Genomic DNA, 18,388 nt, shown 5'->3' on the forward strand with positions numbered 1-18,388 from the left:
GCCACCATCTGCTTGGCTGAGGGGGTCTCTGGGTTGCAGCATTTAACTGCTGGATGGCAATAGTAAGCTGCTGCAACACATTGGCGACCCGCTCTTGCCCCTCTTGAATTCCTCTCATAATGTCTCTTGCTTCCCTGTCTTCAGTATTTTGCGATGTACTATCATTACTCTTGTCCCCCATACTCTCTACAAGATTGGAGGATGACCCCAGTTTGACCCCTAAGATCTCTGATACTGTTTTACCTTCAGGTTTTTAAGGGGTTTCCAAATTCATTTCTTTTTGCCCTCTGATAATACTTCCTTTCACGGTCACTTGGTTGCATGAACCAATTGAACTGAACCCAGAGGATGGCATGATCGGGGGTCTGATACCACTGTAAAGATCCCTTCAAAATCTGTCCTTGAAATTTCAAATTTGTTTCATAGGCATTTTGTCAAACGGTTGGTGTGTAAATTCAGATTTGGTTATTTCTGATGTTTTGTCTGAGATTTGAGTGCTATGTTTTGTAAGCCGAAGATGGTGAAGCATACAAAATGCAAGAATAATGATGCATAAACATACATTACAGCATTTAACGATGATAGTCCATTTCATTGCTTCATATAAAGTTTAATTACATTCATTTTTGTGTCTGATGTAAGCATTTCAGACTTGAAATATCAAAAAGATATTCATTACATGATCAACAATCGAACCTGAGCCATTTTTAACATACCCAGATGGAATGGTGCCCATGTATGATGACCCAGAAGGCTTGTAGAGGATGAATCTCAGGTCTGCCCCTGCTGTAGCATTCTGAACAGCACTGTACCACTATCATTGAGTTATGGAATAATAGAAATTCTTGTTTTGGCGTGTGCACCATTCTTAGCTGGCCACGACTCCAACCCAAGGCATGGCGTGTTCTTTCCTTCTTTTTTTTATATCTTACCTAGACATCTCTACAGTGCGAGCCCAATACTTGTGCGTTGAGGAGACCAAAGCTGCAATTACAAGCAAATTCAAAATTTTTGAAGTAATTCTGTCGATGGCCTATCTATGGCCTTTCTTCTTCTACAGGTATTACTCCCTTTCTACACAAGCCTTCTCATTGAGATTTGACAAAATCGAGTGCTGTAGATATTGTTTGTGGTTGCCAAAATAATGTGGAGTTGTCTTGCCTTTAGTGACTGTACCTACCCTATCTGTTTTGAGGAAGCTGCATCACAAAATTTTTGCCCTCTAATGGCGATATCACCATGCCAAGCCAAGAGTGATTGGGTATTTTGTCCCAACTATTTCGCTATTCTAGGGGTTTCGTCCCAGAGACGAAAATTTTTCATTCACGATAATGCCCAAAAATGAACTGCTTAGAAAATTATAAAGTTGCGATAGCTCTAATTTTTTATAAAGTCCAAACGCAAAATTTGATAAGTGAAAAATATTATTGGATCCCCCAAACCAAAGGCAGGGGCAAAAATCTCAACGATTTGACTTCAGCGAATTCCCCTTTCACTTATAATATAGACTTTGTTTTATAGTGTCACTTTATAAAGTTCGGGCTTAGTAAATAAAGTGACTTATAAAACTAAGTAGTTATCCATAGACAATTGAAAATAATCTTCAAAAAGTCCACTTGAGCCAAAAAAACACGTTTCTTAACGACACATAACCCATAACCCATGGGAATGTGGAAATGGGTTAATCTCGCCCCTCGAGTGATCATGAAAAAGAAGGGGACATTAGAACATGAATACACTGAAGGCATGAATCAGACACTTGAATACATGTAATGCGTGTGAAAGGTCTCATGGAGTAAACATGCTGAAGACACATCAATGGCAAGGTGAACACATAAATACATTTAAGTCACATGGTATACATATAAAACACATATGCTGAAAACATATCAGACCTGAAGCAACACAAGTCATACATGAGAGAAGCATGCATATAAAATACACATGGAGTAAGAGTGCTATTAGACACATAGAAATGCATTGTTGTCATTAGGAGAATGATTGTCAAGGTAGGTTTACACCACAGGCTCACAGAATCATGCTCTGATACGATTTGTGATGCCCCCTAATTGGGAATGCCCTAAATTTGCCATAATTCTCAATTTCCTTATAAATAAGCAGGGTTAGAAAATACCTTTCACTTGATTGAAACCCTGCAAATAGATTAGAAACCATTTACAACAATGATCTCAATAAGCAGATTATCACAATTTATTAAATTCACGGCAGAATTTTCAATTCAATCATAAAGCATTAAATATATTTGGAAGGCTCAACCATAAGAGAGAATGGGCTTCAATGGGGTGTCTTGGATCCTCTACGCTAGGCCCAAGAGTGGATATAACATCCCTCTTGGCATCAAGTAGCCCATGCCATCCATATGAGGTGGTCTACTTGTTGTGACATTTTCACACATTGCCCCATTGTAGAAGGGGACTGCCACTTTTCGCTTTTTTGCTTAGTCATTTTCTTAGTTTGCTTATCTTGGCGGTAGTTCCCAGTCGTTAACCCTTGCTTGTGAGAGGAGGTTGGTTTCATTAGATTGAGTTTGAGAACAAATTGCTGGAGATTGTAGAAAATTGTCAAATTTGTCATGTTGCGAGGTTGTCAAGAAGAGGTCATGGTGAGCGAAAATTTGGAAATTTCCTTATAGGGTTCGATTTTTCACCCGTGGAGAACAAATGGTAAGTGAGAGATTTGAGATTTCCTTATGGAGATCAACTCTCTACTCTTGAGGAAAATTTAAGGGGTCAATTTTGAAGGAAAAAGAATCTTCCCTGTAAATCGAGGACATAGAGTCTCCCTTGTGCATTTTAATTTTCACCCTTTAGAGAGAGCAAAAGTTTAAGGCAATGGAATTAGGTGAACTTCCTTGTAAAACAAGGAAAATTTAAGCATACCTTGAACGAATATGATATTCTTCCTTGAAAATCAAGCAAATTTAAGCTTTCCATATTTTGTGCGCTCCTAATATTAGCAATTTGAAGAACAATTTTGAAGGGTTAAGTTTGGATGAAATCAAGGCTTCTTTATAAAACAAGGAATTTTGATCACTGCTCCTCAAAAAATAAGGAACTTTTTAATTTTTTTGTTAGAGCTTCTTCAAAAAAAAAAAAGAACATTAAAATTCCAACTCATTATCGACTAAGTGTTAAGTAAATCTTCATTAAAAAAGATGGAAGATTTTAAGCATCAACGATCAAAAACTTCCTCAAAAAACAAGGAAGGTTATTTACCTTGCAAATCTTCCTCCACAAACGTGGAAGTCAAAATCTACCTCGAAAAATGTGAAAGTCTTCCTAAAAAAAAGGAACTCTAAGTTGCCTTAATCAATCTTCGTAAAAAAAAAACAGGAAGTGGATATCACAAAAGCAAAAAAGCATGGAATTCTTTTTTGAGCGCACCACATTACACTCTAATTTGATTACAAACTGCATGATGAAGGTTGGCGACTTGATGAAGGAGAGGAGTGCGGAGTTTAATTAATTTCAAGCAAAATATTTAGGGCAAGGTCAGCCAAGAGATGTGAAGGAATAATGCAATATTACCCTCTCAAGTCTGCCATACATAGAACCCATTTTAATGCGCTTCAAGATATGGAAGACAAGGAAGTTCAAAAATGAGGTTGCCTTGATGATGCTGTGCAAGCAATCCTTATAATCCCGCCATGCAAAATGCTGATTCTAATGCTCTCAAGGAAGTTAAAGTTGACATCAAGTCGGCTATGGTGAGATGACAATGAATAAAATGTTTTGTTATATAAGGAGGCTGGCTTGCCTTCCAATCTATGCAACCTTACCTTAGATGTTTGTATGTGAAATATCCCCTTACTTTTTTTTTCATTTATTTCTAGTTACAAACATTACAAGAACCCGTTAGGATTCAGAAAATGATAATCAAAATACAACTGAAAGGTAACCCTTCCACTTTCTGATCACCCAGAGCCCAATGTGGGAAGGTGAGAGCATACGGTGGCAAGAGGATTGTTAGCTTCAATAATCAACTGAAAATTACAATGCTGTGTGGCACGCCAACCCCTTCTCTTTGCCCAACGGGTAATAGAAATTTAACAACAGTTTGGCGGTATGACCAACCAATTACAACGCCAATGAAATTGAAGTAAATAGCAATCACTCAATTGCTTATTTAGTGGGAACACTGAGAATGAAATAACAATCTACTCAACTGCTTATTCAGCGGGAGGATAGTATTACAATAAGATAAGATAGGCGGTGAAGCTAGCCTCTTTCACTTATTCAGTGGGTCATGTGTTACAATCCAGAAAGAAATAGCTGTTAGTACTACTAATCAGCTTTACAATATATAGCATGTTATTTCAGAATAAGAACATCATTGGCCATCACTGCAAATGATAAGATATGCACTCCAAAACCACCAAAGACTAACCATTCCAAAAACACACTACTCACGATCAATCTTCAAAATCTGATATGCAAAGAGCATGCTGGAAATACGCAGACCAGCAACCCCAAAACTCACAAAAATGCTCACAAAGCTAGGAGATAGGCGATTAAGCAAGAACCAAGAAAACACAATAAAAAGACCCAAAACTATTTGTTGGCGGCAATATTGTACACGGAAATAAAACTAGTTAATTAAGTTGTAATTGTGTTGGTTAGTTGGCAACCGAGGGGTGGCAGTTGCGGTTTGATGGTTGGCGCTCGCACCCCCTCGGTATCTTTATATACTTTCGAATGTAACTTGGGAAGAACAATGATTATTAATGGAATAACATCTCTTATATTTGACCCGATATCTATGGAACTATTATTCTGCATTACATGCTTTATCTGTGTACTTTAAGTTATTCACCCGAGAGGGCAAACATTTGGCGCCGTTGTTGGGGATCGAACCTGGGTCACCCGCGTGACAGGTGGGAATACTCACCACTATACTACAATGAAAATAAGTTAATGCCACACCAAAACAAGCAACTGGAACACACAGACACAACACTCCAAAATAAAAAAAACTCGAACACACACTTTGCAATAAATCCATCCATCCTTCTGAGTGAAGAACAGTCCCAAATCTCAACTAGTCGCTATGTTTCAAGCGAGAAGCTAAGCATATAGTCTAGGAGGTAAGCATTTCTCAAAGCATTCTAACATCTTTTCGGCAGTACTTCGTTAAAATATTCATGGATACCCAAAATGAGAGCCCAAGCCCTTTATTTATAATCTTCTCTCCAAATCGAACCTCCTTTCCCTCCAATATGGGATTAAACACTGACATTCAAATTTCTTTTAATTTGCCTTTCATTTCATTTCATTCCATCTCTTTCCCAAATCGCCCAAGTGCATAGATGAGTCACTTTATTAAAATTGCCAATAATATAATAAGTGAGCGCTTAACATGAACTTAGGGAAATGACTTTTAAATATTTTATTTATCAGCAATGTATTTCTCCCTTAAGCAAATATCAAATGTATTGTTAAGTCATAATCCCTTTTAATGAAAAATACCTCCATGGGTGTCTAGACTTAGGCTATAAGTTGATAAATTAAATATCAAATCGACCCCCTTTATGTCATACACCATTTATGCCTAGGCCAAGGGGAAAATAATCTGAACGCTGGAATCCTGAAAAACTGCACTTGCACTGCCTGCCATAGCTTCTGAACTGGACCACAACAACCTGCCAAAAAGATTACTTACTATAAATAACACACTGCTAAAATAGAATGTGTTTCCAAAGTGATTTTTACCACATTCTGAGTAGTCGTTGCAACTTACTAAAATAGTAAGTCCAGAAAAGTCTTTTGATTCATTTGCATGTTACACCATCACAAAGCTCTCTGAAAACCTAGAGAAATAAGTTGCTCTTGCCCCCACTTACTAAAAATAGTAAGTTTGCCAAACTCCGTTGCTTGCTATGCATGTATCATCATTGCGAAGCTTTTCAAAAACCCGGAAGGAATCCAAAACCCAAACTGACAAACTCCAATATGTAGGCCACCAAAAATGCCGAAACATCCTCCCAGAAAAAAAGAAACCCTGATTCTGCCTCCGACTGACCAATGGGTCTCAGAATTGGCCAATAGACCTTGAAACAAAATAGAGCAGAAAATGGGACATTACAGTATGAAGGGGAGGTTCACTATCATTTAAACAACAATTTGAATTGCAAGCAGATAAGACAGAGTGAACTCAGACTTTGGGAGTAGATCTTAGCAATCAACAAGTTGTCCTTGGTGCAAATTTTGGTAGATCTCATTCAATGTTTTAAGGAGTCGTAATCTCCAGCACTTGATTATGTAAACCAGACATGTTTCCAGCCATAACAACGAGCAAATCTACCTAATTAGTGTGAAATTGGTCCAACTTCATCAACTTTTGCACAACTTCATCAGATTTCATGTCATAGAACTTATTTCCAGCCTAGAAAAGCTTTTTTTAGAAGTATAAGTTTTGTGAAATATTATTTTTGGTGTTTTGATTCCTATTAGGTTTGACGGAAGGTGACATGATAAATCAAGCATAGGAAGAAACTCAAGGACGAGGTTGAAGACATACAAGAGGGTGGAAAGGATGGAGTATTGCTCAAGGATCGCTCTATAAGCATCAAGGTCTTCAACATGAGGAGATGTAGTTCGTTTCATAAAGATTCATGAATTGACGAGATGCAACATCAAAGTGATCAACTTTGAGACAAGTACTCAAGCATCATGGAGATAATTCTTCACAAAGCAAGAGATCAAATCATCCAAGAAAGTTGGTATAGTGATCTAGCACCAATCAAAGAATGAAGTTTCCAAGAAAGAATTTCTTCCTAATGCCCAAGGGAAGGGCAAATTTGTGACTTGGGCATGATAGAAAAATCGAGGACTATCAAGAGGAAGGAGTCAAAATATCCAAGTAAAAGGCAAAACATCATAAGGAATTTCAAATCTGAAGAAGGCATCAAAGAAGGAAATATTTCAAGTTTCCCAGCATGACGATGAAAACGTATCATGAAGAAGGATGAAATTCCCAAACAAGAAGATGAAATTGTGCTCAATCACAATGATCACAAGATGAAGAGCTAAGAAAAGTTGGGAAATTTCCTTGATTATAGTTAGATGATACAATTTGAGAATATGCCCCATCAACATCACATCAGTCAGGTAATAGGAAATGCTGAGTATTAAGAAATATTGCTCAAGATGGAAGACTTCTCGGGATAATCTACAAGGCAGATTGAGGTGGATTTCTATTCACTTTTGAACCATTCGTGTTGTGACAAGTTAGCACATCCTTGTGTATTGAACTTGATTCATCTAGACATGGAGATAGTGACGCATAGCATTACATTGGAGTTTGTCTCATATAACTAACCTTTGTTCTAATTGGTTAGAACTCAAGAGGGACACATGTTGTATATTATGTAGTGATTTCATGGCCAGAGTAGAGTTTGTTGTAACAAACTTGTTGCTTGGTATTTTGTGATGACTCCAACATAGAATAAAGTTTCTAACGGCCACCTTATCCTCTCTTGATCAATATCAGTTGTATGCTAAGATTGTAGGAAGGTCATACATTGACTTCAAGCTTAAAACTACGTACTAGCAACTTTACTTTGGATATAGACTCGTTTGGTTGATGTTGTTGGTAATGCAGGGGGACTTACGCACACTTAAAGAAGGCTTAGACAAATTTATAACTTTCAAGGAGATTCTTGTGAATGATTTGGCAATAAAATAACTCTTTTTTGGGTCTTATCGATTAGATAATGGGGAAAATAAAATAGGGAGGCTTTAGGAAAGCTATTCTAAGTCTAAGAACTCAATAGATAACAATGATTTAGATGAGATCAACCACACTTCACCACTAGTAGCCAACTACATAAAGAGGGTGCAATCTTTAGAGGTTGTGTTTTTAGATTTTAAACCATTGATGAACACCATCAAAGAACAATGTTCATCCAACAATTTAGATCAAGCACACATACAAGAGCTCAATCCAACCTTGCACTATGGATAGAAATCATCTATTAACCAGAGGTATGAGCAAGCGATCTCAGCATAAAACATTGCAATCAACTTCATTCATCTAAATGCTTGAAACAAATCTAAACTGAGAGGTGAAACCATGCAAGTTTTGAAAATAACTTAAGTGAACACCAAAAGCCAATGTTTCACTATTATCACTTCAAAAAATTATCGCAACAATGTAATGCAATCTCCCTCCCTTTACAAATGAAGGGGTGAACCCCTTTTATAGGTCTCCAGGAGGAAAATTGACAACCTAGATTACAAAAGAATCAATGGCTAAGATTGACATGCAAAACCCTAGTTAGGGTTTGACCAATAAATTCCCAAATATATGGCACTAAGTAGTGGGAAGAGTCTCGTCCACTTTACATTAATTATCATTTGCTCAAAATGGCATGCATAATCCATTAATTAACCACTACATCCAAACTCACCCATCATGCAATAAATAAACCACTATCTCCTCAAGTATAATGGCTACCATGCATTGAATCAAATGCCAGTTGGTCAAACATTCCTAGCAATAAATGCACCATCATGCCATCATACAGTCAAAAGATTCTCGTCGAAAACTGGACAAGCATTATCCTGTTCGTTTATGGCAAATGCAATGAAATTGGCAATGACGATCTCCAACCCTCCTACTGAGACACTTGGCACCATTTCCATTTTGAATTTTAGCAACGGAATATCTTCTTCACACTTGGAGAAAATCTTCTCCCAACTTGGTGTCGCTTCTTTTATCCTTCTCATTGTGTTAGAGAATAAGGAAACATTTTGTATATGTTCCTTAGAGAAGGATTCCACGAAGAAGAACTCGTGCAACCAGTGCTTTAGGAGGTCAATTGTTAGCTCTTCATTAGTAAACCTTCTTGCAAATAATGCCTCAATTGTATTATGGACTTCTTCCTGAACCTTCTTGACTGATTCTTTCAACGATGCCGACTCGTTGTTGAATCTTTCAAATAATTCCTTCCTAGTGCATACGGTTAAAACCACCAAGGGAAGTCATAAATTTCATTCTCTTGGACAACCTTCCCATCAATCAAAGTCTGCCTTGGAATTCTCATTAGTGCTCTTAAGCGGGGAATTGTCAAGTTATGAAAGATAGGCACATCTTCCCATGAACTATTTGTAGTCTCAAGCCTGTTCAAGATAGCAAGAATTCTGCATTGGAAGTGAGCTAAGTCTTCAATGAATTTTCCAACTGAAGCGAAGACATCCTCATCCTATTCCTTAGAACATTGAGCTCTTCTCCTCATTTCTTCAATGCTATCAATGGATTCCTTGGGAAGAGAAGGGGAAAAAGAAAAGGATGGATCTTCCTCTTTGAGTGGATCCTTCAAGAGCTGCAGATATTCACACAATGCCTTGTTTTCCCTCTTCAGCTTCCTATTCTTCTCATTCATTTTTTTTATTTGCTCTTTCAATGTTAAGGAAGATTCATCAAAGTCTTCCACCACCTGTGCTGTGGAAGCATGTCCTAAGTTGATCTCTCTAATTTCATATTCATTAGATGTGATTTCATTCCTATCCTTGTCCACTCTGGGCACAAATAAGTGTAATGTCTTGGATCCTGATTCCTCTCTTGTGATCTTGGAAAACTTCCTAGTTGCTTTCTTCTATGCTGGCTTATCTTATATACTTTCTGCATTTTGGTTTCTGGTATTGATCTCTATTTTGGGAGATTGTTGGTTTTTGTTTGTTTTTGCATTTTGCTTTGGCACTTAGATGTTTTTCCACCTAGTGTTGCCATCAATGCCAAAGGGGGAGATTGTTGGTATTATGGATGTGTTGCATTAGTTTTGTCATTGATGTCAACACTTATCCTTCTGGAGATCTATGGTTATGTTGAACCGACACATTGTGTTCACCGACAAGGTTAGTGACTTATGCATAGTCACCGATATATGCTCACCAGCAGGTTATATGGTTCACCAACACTGATGAAGACTTGTTATCATCTGGAGATCACTTGATTATGTCGAAGACATGGTTTGGATACTTGGTTTTAGTGTTTTGGTTATTGATCTAATCGGGTTGACATATTTGCTGTTACTGACAGATAGGTCTAGGCTATGGACAGGTACACATTATCTATTTCAGATCAGCACATCACGTTATGGAGATGATTTATTGTATTGAAGCCGACATCTTGTATTGCATCAAGATTTATTTTGTAATTGATTTGAATGTAATATTCTTAGTGAGCCGACCTACACATTTGGTCTTTGGTTTTGTATAAATGTAAGATCTCATTTATGTGATGAATGTAACATGTAAGAATATGGTATGATATTTTGGTATGAGTGAATATTGAAGATCATATGAGCATATCATAGAGAAAATCAAGTAGACATCATTTGAAGGTTAGAGGAAGGTTTGAAGGTGTTTATCAGAGCTTAAACCGGTACTGAATCCAGCATTGGAGATGCTATTTTGAGTAGTACATTATTCTAGGATTTAACCATCATACTGTAGTCATTGCGACTCCCATTTGAGCAGTGTGCTCTAGGCGGTTGGCCTTTCTGCATGTGCAAACCCCATTTGTATACACATACTATCTGCAATAGTATCATCTGATTGTGGGTAAGGTTTCCCACCATGGTTTTTTCCCCTTACAAGGTTTCCACGTCAAAAATCTCCGTGTTATGTGTTGTGGATGTTGTTTCTCTTTTTGTTTCATGCATTAAGTTTCATCGGTATTGATATTCACTGTTAATCTGTTTAACCAGCATTAAGATTGGTTTATTGGTATTAAGTATAAAGTTGAAGTAATTTATATTTGGGTTGAAATTCATTGACAATTGATTCACCCCCCACCCCCCTCTCAGTTGTCCTTCCGGTTCCTAACATCCTACAAGGTGGTACCTTGATAGATCAATTTTGGAAAAATAAATTGCTCCGCAAAGTTCATCCAACAACTCATCTATTTGGGGTATGAGATATTTATTCTTTATAGATTTCTTATTTAAGGCACAATAATTGATGCACATCCTCATCTTGCCATCATTCTCCACTAAGACCACCAAAGATGCAAAAGGAGTGGAATTGGGCCTTATGTGTTCCATCTCTGTCTAATAGTTCTTTAATTCTTTTTACAATTTCATCCTTGAATCTTTTTGGATGACAGAATGGAATTGTAATGCCCAGTTTAGTGCTCTCCTCCAACTTCATCACATGCTCACATCCATGTTCTGGAGGTTTGCGTTGTGGAATATCTCCGAACACAATTCTATGTTTATCGAGAACTGATTGTAGATCCACCAGGTAACACCTTCGTCTTTGGGAGAAGACTTGGAAGGCACAAAACATTTCGCTGCCCATGCAACCTCGTGTTGAAACAATGCCTCCATACATGTAGGTAAAATTACTTTGGGTGCTCCTTCTTCCCATTTGACATGAACTCCAATTCCATTCTTTGAAAATCTTGACTGTACCTATCAAGTGAATGTAACTACTGAACCCCTAGAACCACATCAATGTCACCAATTCCAACTATGTAGAAATCATTTGTAATTGTATTATTCCCCATAAGGATGCTCATTTGTGAAATCTTCTTAGTGAAATTCATATTGAATCCATCAGATACCATGACACCAAAACTAATAAAATCCTCAACTTGTAATCCCCTCTTCGCTATAAGACCCTCTTCAATAAAATTATGGGTGGCCTCACTGTCAACCAAGCAAGTAACTCGCCTAACTTTAAAAGGGCGGTATTTAGGAATTCTTGATAAGGAAGCACTAGCACTTTGTTTAGCATCTCTTGTAGCACCATGCTCATGCTCTACTTGTTGTACTTTAGGTTCACTCTTAGAACTGGTATCCGTTACCTCCTCAATATTAGAAGTGACCTCAATATAATGTGCTTTGCCTTTCCCAAGGCATCTGTGTCCAAGTTCCCATGGTTCCTTGTAGGAGAAACATAATTTTTTCCTGCACAATTCATTCCTTGTTTTAAGTCCATTAGGTAGGGGATGTGCACTTAGGCTGAGTAAAAGTCCTATTGAATGGTTTATTGTTTTTTAAACTCCTCTTTTAGGGTTCTGGACTTGGATGTGAAGTCTCAAGGTCTAATGCCATTTGAATAGCATCCTGTAGAGTATTAGGCTTGAGAGCCTTTGCCAATCATCTCAAATTATGATTCAACCAGGCTTCTATGAACAACATTACAGCTCTCCTCTGTAATATATCAGGAACCATAATTGCCACTTTCTAAAATTCATTGATGTAACTATCCACGTCCCCATGCTGTTTGATCAAGCCCAACTTACAGCAATACTCCTCTATATCTTTCCTGTCAAATGGAGCAGTCAGGTTTGCTGCTGAACTTCTTATAGGACTGAATTGATGCAGGATTTTGTATCCAATTTAGGAAACTTAATTGGTTTTCAGCATTGGTTTCAGATTCAGGGAAGTATCCAATTTATGTATCTCGACTCGAGTTGCACCTTTACCACTACCATCAAAATTAGGAAGAGTGAGTTTTTCCAAAGCATGCTAATATTTCCTTTGTGGGCCACGTGATCTATGTTCCTCTTGTGAACTTCTTTTGTCCCTACGTTGATTCATCATCTAGTTAATTTTTTCAGTTAGGTAGGAAGTTATTACAGCGGCGGGAAAATAGTGGTTCTGTTAAGTATAAGAACCCTGACAGTCTTATGCCAAAATTTTTCCTTATCCAACTACTCAGCTTGACCACATATTGTCCAACAGTTGTATATATGCATATGAAGTTATTTATTTACTGCCTGTATTGGCTTTTTGAGATGTTTGTTGGCAGGTTTGAAAATACACTTTCAGAATTGCAGAGGTTTTGGTGTTTGTTAAGAATGCTGGAAAAGATAACAATTGAAAGAGATATAGAGACCTTATTTAAACTATAACTCATTACAGAAAACGCATTGTAAACTGAATATTGAGAGTACTTGTATTAAACAGCTTATACACACTATTATTAATGCATCAAGCTCAGAAAATATTACAATTTAGTTCACAACAGGCAAAGAAATTGATAATAAGAGAACTTGGTATGATAGTAGCAGCAGTGCGCAGCATGGAGTGGAGGAATAACTTCCCACGCAGTCAGTATGTCCTTGCTAACTGCCAGTGATATGTTGGCTACCAGTTACACGAGAAATCAGGTCTCCTTGCAACGACACAGTCAACCATAATAATGCTTGAACTGTCTTGGATACATTAAGCTTACACTTTTAGAATTAAAAGGGTTAAACACTCAGAGTTGACTGATATTTTCTAGGCTTAATATGTTGTTTAATGTGTGTGGTCACACTAAGAATACATTTCTAGGCTTGAAAATGTTAAACACTCAGAATTGACTAACATTCTCTAGACTTAATATGTTGTTTAATTAATGCTGGCCCCTTGTATATCCTTGCTAGTTTCAAAAAAATCTCATGTTGTTGAGTGTATGTATGCAATTGCTAAAAATACTTCTATCCCAAATATGACTCCCGTCCCAGCCACGTCTTGCAAGTTTATGCTGTTGGCAGTTGTTTGCGCCAGCAAATAAACCATATCCAAGTTTTACTACCTTTTCATTTGATTCTCCTCATACTATTAATCGTCCTGGTTTAATGCTTGATGGCTCGATTAAAGAATTTCCACATATTGATGTCAGGCCACGGGAAGACCTCTGAAGTCTTATGTCACTTTAACCTGGCAAGAAGGCAGCTTTCGATGGTATTTGAAGATTCCAGCAAACCAGATAAGAAGCCACGAATAGTCTCTTCCAAATAATATAAATAATATATGTCCCTAAATCGCAAGGTTTCCTTTTTCTAGGTGACGGCAAAGGCAATTCACATTCCCTTATTTTCAATGTCACAATTACTGGATCGGCTTGCAAATAATCAACCACCCCTCAATGATATTAATACTCTCAGAAATTAGTATTTTATCTCCCAGCATCCACATTACTCAATAATCTGAAAATAAACCTTATTTGCAGATTTGATAAAATAAATACAAACAATCACTGTGACAACTTCCGGAAATTTGTCTAAGTAATGACTTAATAAATTTCAAAAATCAATAACCTGTTCAATGACAACCATTGCAAACGCTGAGACGAATCCGCCTCATGTTGAGTTGAGTTTTCGTCCTACTCACCAACTTGAGGGTTTCCGTCCCCTCCGAATAAATCCTTTTCTCCTCTCCGCTACCTTTTTATATTTCACCACCTTTCTTGTAACTTAATAAAATATTATAATTAGTACGTGACTTTAATAATTAATTAATTAAATATCCAAAAAGAATATCAAGACAATTTAATGTTTAATTAATTAATTAAATTATCTCAAGGCTGACTATATGGAAATAGGGGGCATTAATAAAAAGCTAATGTAATTGATGCCGAATTACTAATAAATTTTCTGTTTATTTTCATTATCTGCAATGTAAACTTTAATATTGCTTTCTGTTTTTATTATTGAACAGTTGCAATCATTCAGGGATCCATGGATCCTCACACGTAGAAGAAGAAACCGAGGATCATTTTCTTGAGTAATCACGGAAACAATGATGATAAGGACCATGTTTATTCGGTAAATAGATTGACGCGGATTGAATCAAGAGTGGTACTTAATACCGTCATGTTTGAAAGACATCCTACAATTCATATTTTGCAGACAATGGCAGTATCTGGGAATGATTTTTTTTCACATTTGGAATGAGATGCAGTTGCAATGAAGATTTGAAAATTTGGTGAGTATAGTGCAGCCTGACGTTACCTCTTTAATGAGATTAGATACTTAGTTTCTTGCTTAAGTATTTGGCAAACTTCCCCATGTTCAATTTTGGCTCCTTACCAAGGATTTTGTTCTTTGTTTTGTTTGCTCTACTAATAGCATAGTACCAGTACTTAGATTTTTTATGGGATGCAAGTGATAGGGGATCAAAACATGGATCCTTCTGCCATGTTTCATGGATGCCAGGAGCCTTTCCATAGTCTTTAGTGCAATACGACTTTCTTCAAGGAAAGTACCTGACAGTGATGAATTGAAACGCTTTATTTTGTCAAGGGATCAAACATGCAACCTTCTACCAGGATTCATGGAATGTTGGTAGCCTTTCAATTCAAGTTTATTCAAGTTAAAACGTTCAGAGATTTCTTTTTTCCTTCTTTTACTAATATAGCCTTAACAACCTCATTAATCAATCTTGGATTAGCCTTTAAATCTATTTTGGGTAGTTTATAACTTTATACAGTTATAAATCCATATATTCTCTTTTGTGAAAATGTTATTCCTCTTTTGGGGGTGTGTTAAAGCTTTGTTGATTGTGGTCTGAAAGATCATTTATATTAGTTAATATTTATTCAAGAGCGCTCTATATCAAGAGGGAGTCAAATTCGGTAGTATGGAAGTCTTTCAAGATTTTGGAGAGCTAAATTACTAGGCAATACTCAGGTTTGTAATAATTAGAAGGGACATACAGCGGACGTATTATTGCTCACAATTTTTATTTATTTTTTGTTCATTTTGGGAAGACAGTTTTGAGGATCAATATTTATTTGTAAGTTAAAAATGCATTTGTCAATATTATTTGTTCAGGTTTGATTTAAGAAATGGGATCCATTTCAAGCTAGAACCACATGACCGTGATCTTGCTTATTTGATTGTAACAATGCAAACCTTCCCTGTGAGAAATTTCAAATATTTTTGGATTTAACACTTTCATATACATAATAATTGATTTGGTATTGCCTTATAATCTATTCCTTGATAATTAATATACTGATTGGAGTAATTAATGTATCACAATGATCCGAGTCATGCTCAATAACAATTGCAATCCGTGCGTTGACAATATCGGAACCTTGGATGCCAATGAACTACATGTTGAAATATACCTTCAGTGTTGTGAACACTACACCCATAACATGTATGAAAATGAGAGATATAAAATCTATAGAGACCATCGCATTGGATCCTTAACGTGTCAATTTCATACGTTAAACAATATTGATGTGATATGAACAAATACTTTCCACCTGGCAAGAAATTTAAAATCAACCAATACTTGAGTGATGCCAATATTGTTGAGAAAACAGAGTAGAAATCAGAGTAATAAAATCACAGCCAACAAAACATTGCATAGAGACCATCAACTATGTGGTTTATCAAAGTTGGCTACATTCAAAAGAAATCCGATTTTATTATGTTTCAATTATTGCAACATTACATCAATCTTCATCAATGACAATTTTATGTTTTATAATGTTTATCAAATTCAACATTGAAAAATGAAGAGTCACAATGATGTGAAATGTGAAAAGTTGGAGGAGCTGAAAGGTTATATCAATTAGACTTCACAACCAATCTCCAACTTGAAGTCCAACCCATGTTGCAAGTAACTAAACTCAGAAAAGTCATCCTCTTTTCTAGGTTTAATATCACATTTTAACCAAACCAAGAGAAGCTCTGTAGAACTCCAGCTTCTCTTTTACAACAACCTTTGTCTATGCATTCGTAAGATTCAAAACAAGTATGAATCTTCTCCAATTTCAGCTTACCTTCTTTAACCACACTTGTGATAAAATTATATTCAATTTTTAAGTTTTGTTCATGAATGAAATGCCGGATTTTTCTCCAGATCAATTACACTTCTGCTGTCACTATATAAAGTGAGATATTGTTGTTTATTTCCCAATTCAAGCAATAGTTGTTGCAACATAAACATTTTCTGAACTCCTTTAGTAAGTCCAATGTATTTTGCTTTCGTAGTGGAAAGAGCAACCGCCTTCTCCAACCTAGAAACCCATATGATTGTTGTCTCTACAAAAGTGAACACATTTCTAGCAGCTGATTATCTTTTATCCAAATCACCAACCATGCCGAAGTCAACAAAACCTTTTAGTTGTGCATTTTTGTAGATGTGACCTTCAAGTATCTTAAAATCCATTTTACAACCTGCCCGTGGAATTTTCCTAGATTACTCATATATCAGCTAATGACTCCCACTACTTGAGCAATGTTGGATCTTGTGCGAACCATTGCATACATAAAACTCCCAACATAAGAGTAAGGCACTCTCTCCATGTGCTCTTTTTCATTTGGTGTCTTCGCACACATCTTAGAAGATAATTTAAGGTGACCAACCAGAGGTGTGCTCACTGCCTTTGCATTTTGCATACTAAACCGATTCAGCAGTTTTTTAACATATTTCTCATGAGATAATATAATTTCCCTTTTTTTCAATTTCTGATTATTTTCGTTCCCAAGATTTGTTTCGCAGCCCCAATCCTTCATTGAAATTTTTTTAATCATTTGTTTTTTAAATTGACTAACTATAACCATGCTAGTTCCTTTCACTATCATACAGTAAGAACAAAACAAATTCACCATTCTCCAAAGTTTTTATAACACACAATGATATGATTTGCATCTATTAAAATTTAGCTTAGACATAAAGATTAAATTTTTAAATAGCATTGTGGAAGAGCTTGTTTTAGCCTACACAAGCTTCGATTGAATTTTCAAACGAAATCTTCTTTACCTTCTTTCTCAAATCCTTCAGATTGTTTTATGTACAATTCTTCTTCTAAAGCATTGTGTAAAAAGTCTCTCTTTGACATCGAGCTGCTCCAATTCAAGATCATACACAACTGCCATTTACAATTCCAACACTGCTCTGATAAAAGTCATTTTCACTAGTGAGAAAATATTTTAAATAAATCAACGCCCTTCTGTTAATGAAATCGTTTAACCACCAATCGGTCCCGATTTCATTTTTTCGCACCTTCTTCCTTCAGCCTGCATCTCCATCTATTTTTTAATCCTTTTCTATTAGGAAGAAGAGACACTAAATCCCATGTTTTATTCATCAGTAAGGACCACCCCATCTCATCTCTCATGGCCTCGATCCATTGTTTACTGTCTTTCTCATAACAAGATTCTCGAAATGTGACTAGTTCAACTACATTCAAAAATAATAAATATAAAATTTTGCAAGAGGCCTACGCTCTCTAGTGGATCTCTTAAACTGAGGAATTCTTTCATGTGAGGTGCCTTGCCCATCATCATCATTATTTTGAGATTGGCAGCAGAGTTGATGGGGGTGATAGAATTCGTCAGTCTTAAATTACACATATTAATACATTAAGTTTAGAAACTGACAGTCAATGCTGAGTGTTGAACACTTTTAAGTTTAAAAAAAAAAATTTAATGTGTGAAATTTAAGTCATCACATAAAACTCTATTAAACAACTAAATTATAATAATAGAACGACAAATTTAATGTTTGGAAAGGTTGCCCAATGTTAGCCATGAAAATAGTATTTGCATCCCCCACAGCTCGTGGCAAACAAGGAGATTTTAGCGCATTGTTTGAAGTCATTTGGGGCGGTGTGGCAGTGCTGGAACGTTGGAC

General features: G+C 36.4%; 1 long non-coding RNA gene across 1 annotated transcript; it reads left to right on the forward strand.

Moving 5' to 3' along the window:
- The first annotated feature begins 14,458 nt into the window (after positions 1-14,458).
- Positions 14,459-15,121, forward strand: LOC131072261 (uncharacterized). Its single transcript, XR_009112678.2, has 2 exons — positions 14,459-14,722; positions 14,866-15,121. It is a non-coding gene; the product is annotated as an uncharacterized LOC131072261 (long non-coding RNA).
- The last annotated feature ends 3,267 nt before the right edge of the window (positions 15,122-18,388 follow it).

Source organism: Cryptomeria japonica, chromosome 10, assembly GCF_030272615.1.
Source record: "Cryptomeria japonica chromosome 10, Sugi_1.0, whole genome shotgun sequence".
NCBI lineage: Eukaryota > Viridiplantae > Streptophyta > Pinopsida > Cupressales > Cupressaceae > Cryptomeria > Cryptomeria japonica.